Source organism: Sminthopsis crassicaudata, chromosome 1, assembly GCF_048593235.1.
Source record: "Sminthopsis crassicaudata isolate SCR6 chromosome 1, ASM4859323v1, whole genome shotgun sequence".
NCBI lineage: Eukaryota > Metazoa > Chordata > Mammalia > Dasyuromorphia > Dasyuridae > Sminthopsis > Sminthopsis crassicaudata.
Genome location: NC_133617.1, coordinates 12898742 through 12904329, shown reverse-complemented (window position 1 = coordinate 12904329; position 5588 = coordinate 12898742). Strand labels below are relative to the sequence as shown.

Here is a 5588-nt window from a genome sequence, read left to right as displayed (position 1 = left end):
CTTTGTAAGGAACCCAAAGGGGCGTGATTGTGGGACCGCCTTGTTCTAGAGCAGCTCAGAACCCTCAGTTATGGGTCTGAGAAGACCAAACTGCGCTGTCCGAGCCCAGGCCCACGGTGGAAAGTCGGACCACCCGGGCTGCTGCGGAAGACCCCTAACTAAGGCCCGGGACCCCGGGCGGCTCTGAAGCCCCGGTGCCTTATGGGAAAAAACTGATCCATCAGTCACTGTTTCCGTGGTCCTTTGAGGGAACACAGATGCCAGTCATTCTCCCTCTCCCACCGGGAAAGTCCCTAATCTTCCCTCCAATCAGAAAACGGAGCGTCTCCTGTCAAACTGCTTCCTTTTAATTAACCGTCTGGGTTAATTGGCTTGGTGCGGGATGTACCTGGGGTCCCACCCTAAGCCGAGGAAGGGCCGGCTCCCGCTTAGCTGAGCCTTTAAATTACTTAAAAATGAGCAGAGAGACCTGGGAGGCTGCATGGACGGAGCAGAAAGGAAAGAACATCATACACAGAACGACAAGATTACGCCTCGATCGACGGGACGGACCGGCTCCTTCCAACAAGGAGACTCGGGCACTTCTGCTAGACTTGGGATGGACAGGGCCGCGCGCAGCCGGAGAGAGCCTCGGAGAGCCAACGTGGAGCAAAGCGCCCGGCTTCCACCTTCTTTGCTGTTTGCGGGTGCTTTTCCCTTTTGAGCTGATTTTTCTTGTGCAGCCCGAGGAATACGGAGAGGTTTAAAAGAACTGCACACAGTTAAGCTGCCCTCCCGCGTGGGGAGGGGGAAAGGAGAAAAACATCTGGAACCCGCGGTTTTGCGAAGGTGAACGCATGGATTTGGAAAAATAAAACCTTATTTAAAAAAAAAAAAAAAAACCAGACTTTTGCTTTCTCGGTCATTTCGTCCTTCACCACCCCCCACCCCCATCCGGTCAGTCGGCTGGCCCCTTTTCCCACCCACAGTCCTTTTCTTCCAAGACTGGAAAAATCTGGGCACTAGGCCCGAGGATTGGAAGGCGAGGTCGGAGCCAGGTTTCCAGGAAAGTTTTCGGGTTTGTCCTAAGGGTAGGGGAAGTTTAGACGTTACCAGAGCAGGATGGGGAGGTTAGAATTAGAACTAAAGTTTGTGTCTTTTTTAAAAATCTTGTTTATTTGTTTAATATTTTCCTCGGTTACATTTAAAATCATTTTTTACACTTGTTTAGTTTTTGTGTCTTGTAAAGTTTTCCCCATAGGCTAGTAAACAGCCATCGGGCAATACCTGACCTTTCCCTTGGGTAGATTCTCTGTGGCCCAAGACCACGGCTGACAGACCTGCAGGGGTCGGCCGGCCCGGCCTTCTGGCTTTAGTTTGTCTGTTATTACATTCATAATGACATTAAACTGAGGAAATGAAGGTCAGCCGGGATGCTCCTGATCGTGCCAGAATTTTTCCAGGGAAATCTCAGTCTTGTGCCTTGTTTACCGTGTATAGATCCCGCTCCCTTGAAAGATGGGAAGTGCGGCCAGCTGGAAAACCAGCCGGAGCGCCGCAGAGCCCTGGGGGAGAGCGGCCGGCCCAGCCAGCCGGGCGGACCCCCACTTTGGGCTTTCAGCGGGAGCCGGGCAGTCCTGGAGCCTCCCCCCACCCGCCGCCTCCATCCCCCTCTCCTAGGCCCCCCCTGAACCGGCCCCTTCCCAGAACCCGCCGGAACCGCCTTGGGATGCTGGCCACAGCTCCCCTCCCAGGGTGTGGGGGGCACCCAGAGCCCTCTGCCCTTGCAAGAAGGTGAAACATGCCCCCATGTGCCTCCTACCTTGCCCGGGCTGGGATGGAGCCGTGGAGAATGGGGGCGCCCAGCTGGGTCCCCTCCTGCCGTGAGCCCTGGCTCCGGAGCCCGCAGACCTTACCTGGCGGCGCCAAAGGGAAGGGAGTCAATGACACCTGGCCCGGCAGCTGGCTCCCAGGATGGATGAATATTCATGAGCCTCCCGCTGAGGCTGAGCCTCTGCTCCCCTCCCCTGCCTGGCTGGGCAACCCCCGCCCCAATTTCTCCCCTCACCTCCCCAACCCCCTCGGAGTCCCGGGTGTCCTCCGGCCAAGGGCACCTTGGCTGTGACAGCCAGAAACGGTGGAGCCCCGAGGGACCGTGGCCGGGCCGGGAGGAGAGGAGGAAGGTCCTGGCACAGGTGTGGGGGTATGGGGAGGGGGAGGTTTACATGTGTGTGACCCTGCTGTACGTATATGTGATTGTGCGTGGGTGACTGTTGTATGTATGGGTGCTGTGTGTATGCGTGTGCACACGTGTGTTTGTGTGTCTGTGTGCGTCTGTGGGTGCGAAGGGTCCCGGGGCCCAGAGGAGGCCCCGCTCTGCCCGGCTGGCCAAGCCCTGAACCCCAGACCGGGACCCCGGGCCCCGCCCCCTGCCCCCGCTAGATGCCCTCAGCAGCTCCCAGAGGCCGACCCAAGGACACTGCGACAAGCGGACCGTTCACAGGAAGCTGCTGACAGGAAGTCCTTGAGCTGCGTGACCTTGTCCCTCTCACTGCCGGTTTTAGGTAACGCGCCAGCTCGGAGAAGCCATGAGACCAGAGGGAGGCTACTGGCCCCGGCCTCCCCGCCTCCTGCCAGGACCGTGGGGCAGCCTCCGTGTCACTCCCCGGCCTCCAAGCATCCTCTAAGCTGCTGCCCGAGAAACTTCTGAAAGACCCCGGCCTCGCCCGTCACTCCTCTCCCCAGAAACCCTCCATGGCATATAGTAGGTGCTTAATAAATGCTGGTTGTCCGATTGACTGATTAGGAGGGCAGAAGCAGAGGGGCCCGGAGGGGCAAGGGTCCCCAGGACAGGGATTGAGCAGCGGTCAAACCCAAGTCCTCTGACTGGACATTGGGCCTTGTCCCAGCCCTGACACCCCGTTCTCAGCCCCCCCAGCTCAGAATTCTCAGGGTCCTGGCAGTCTCCCATCCCAGGCTCTCCATCTCCTGGGGGGGCTGACGTTCTCTGCTCTGTGTTCTAAGCTCCCCCTGAGTTCCAGAGCAGGGAGGGGGAGCTCCGGCCTGAGAGACCACTCGCTGTGACCCAGCCAAGGTCAGCCCAGGCGGCCCGGAGCGGCCCTGGGCCACAAGGACCTCCCCTGCCTGATGGCATTCTCTGGCCCCCAACCGGGCTACAATTACCCCAGTGGCCCCGGCGGGACCAGGCCCCGGCCCCGGCCCGGAGCCTCCAGCTCTAACCCTTAGCCTGCCCCGCTCCGGCATTCCTCTGCCTCCTCCCCCCACCCCGGTTTTCCAGGCCCTCTGCCCCCGCCCCCGCCGGCGGCTCTCCCCGCATGGCCGGACACCTCGGGCACCTGTCAGGCTCCGGCGACGGTGTCACTTACACACGACTGTCCCCGGAAGGACGGGCGGGGGGGAGGTGCCCAAGGGGGACGGGGGTCCCCAGTGTGTCTGGCTGTGACCCTCCCCCCGGCCTCCATTGTCGGGGCACAACAGAATTGGGGTCTTGCTTGCACCACAGGATCCAGACAAGCTAATGGGAGTCCAGGCCCAGAGTCCTACAGGGTCCTGCCACTCCTGGTGCCCCCTCGGGCCTGTCTGGGCTCACAGGCCGCACACACTCTCACACACTCACACATTCCCCCCTCCATCACTGCAGTTATGGCCCCTCTTCTAGTAGAAAGGACCAGACCCTCTCTGGCCCCCTCAGAGCTCCCTGCGTCCCAATGGTGCTGACCCGTCACTCCAGGTCCTGCCCACACCCAGAAAAAGGTCCAGCCTGTGCCCAAGGCTCCCAGGGGACGGGCCTCGGTTTCCCTTTCTGCACAGAGAGGCCACTCCCCAGGGGGGGCCCAGGAGGGAGGCAGGGCCGGGCCCCTCCTGGCAGCGCGGCTGATTCTCATCCCCTCTGTCCCAGGAATCATTGCTTGGTTTCCCGGCCCTGGGGCCCAGGCACTTTGGACCAGATTCAGAGCGGCCCCCGAAGCCTGGGGGGCCCTGTCAGAGATATCAGGAGCAGAGAGAAAATAAATGGGGGCGGGGTGGGCCCAGGGCCCTGTGCCTGCCACAGCCCCCCCGCAGCGGTTCATGGCCCCGTCGGGGCAGGGGCTGGGCCAGGCTTCGGGGGCCGCTCTGAATCTGGTCCGACAGAAGCTCCCTGGACTCCTCTCCTTCCCCAGGCAGAGAGGAGCCTTTTTAGCTGAGAAGAGGGAGTCCTATCATCATCATTTGTGCATGGGGGAAACTGAGGCAGGCAGCGGGCCCCAGGTGGGAGCCTGAGAGCAGAGACTGCAGGGAGTCCGGCCACCCCTGGTCCTGCCCCCGGCTCCCTCCCGGCCTCCTTCCAGAGCCAGACCCTCTCAGCAGGCACTAGCCAGGGGGCCTCCCTGTGGCCCCTGCCAGACGGTGCCCCCCGACCCCACCTGCCGCAAGGGGGTACATACCCTCCTCTCCCGAGCTCCTCTGGGCAGCTCCCCAGAGGGGCCTCCGCCTGCCGTCCAGGGCCCCGGGGGCTCCCCACGTCTGTCCGGCGCCGCTCTGGGGCCACCGCATGGACACCCGGGCCCCAGGCCCCGCTCAGTGGCCCTCTGGCGCCCGGCGTGCTGGGCACAGGTGCAGATTTCCTGCCCGCTCCCACCCTCCTTCCCCGGCTCCCTCAGCCAATGATGAGCCCCGGCCCCCGGCCCTGGCTCTCCCCCCCATTCCTGGGAGCTGGACGGGCGGGAAGCACAGAGAAGCCATTCACCTCTGGGCCGGCCTGGAGGGGCCCCAAACAACGGGCCCGTTTGTCTCCCAGCTGCAGCGGCCCCAGCAAGGGGGCCATTGTCCGTGCCGAACTCCGCCTGCTCCAGGCCCCCGGAATCTGGAGTCAGCCAGGACGAGCCCTCAAACCTCCGTGGGAGGGGGCTTCTCCAGGGGCAGCGGGCCAGGCCGGGCTGGGGGCAGAGGGAGGCTGGACACCAGGCCCTCCGCCCTGCCCCTCACTCACCGCGCGCTCCTGGCTGGGCCCCATCCCTCCCCGGCCAGCGGCCCCCTCGCTCCCACCCAGGGGACGCCTCTCTGCCCATCAGTGCCCCTGGGAATGAACTCCCCTGCCGACTTCCTCCCGGCCCTCCTCATCTGGGGGCCTGGGGCCAGGATTCTGCCCTTGGTGGCCCCAGGACTCGGGGTGGGTTTCTGGGGCCTTACCCCCGCCAGCCCAGATCCCAGCCCGGCCTGGTCCCCCCCTTGTTTCCTTCCTTCTCCAGAGACGGGAAGACCCTGTGAGCAGTGAGCTCCCCTCCCCCAGACTCCACCCTCGAGCCCAGCCACTCGTCCTGAGAATGGGGCTATTGTGCGGCCCGCGAGCCACTGCCTGGGACCCGACTGCCGGCCCCGCGGGTCTCCGGGGAGGGGAGGGCCGAACCCGGCACTGAGGGCTCCAGATGTCCCCAGCTGCCCTTCACACAGTGAGGGCCGGCCGGGCGGCCGAGCAGGGCAGTGCCATGGTCCCGGCCCGGGCACTTCAAAGGGCGCCCGGCCCCGTCAGAGGGCAGCCGCCTCCAGCATAGCTGAGCCACTCTGGAATGGGGAAAATTCGGGGTCAGCGCTGCCCCAGAGGGCGGGCA

The 5588-nt window shown here is 63.5% G+C and overlaps 1 protein-coding gene across 1 annotated transcript in view; it reads right to left on the bottom strand.

The window, feature by feature from the left end:
- LOC141557775 (galactosylceramide sulfotransferase-like) overlaps nucleotides 1-1891 on the bottom strand; it is a 28897-nt gene extending 27006 nt beyond the window's left edge. The window contains 1 exon segment of the mRNA XM_074293983.1: nucleotides 1802-1891. The gene's annotated coding sequence lies outside the window, so the exon portion shown is untranslated.
- Between the last annotated feature and the right edge of the window lie 3697 nt (nucleotides 1892-5588).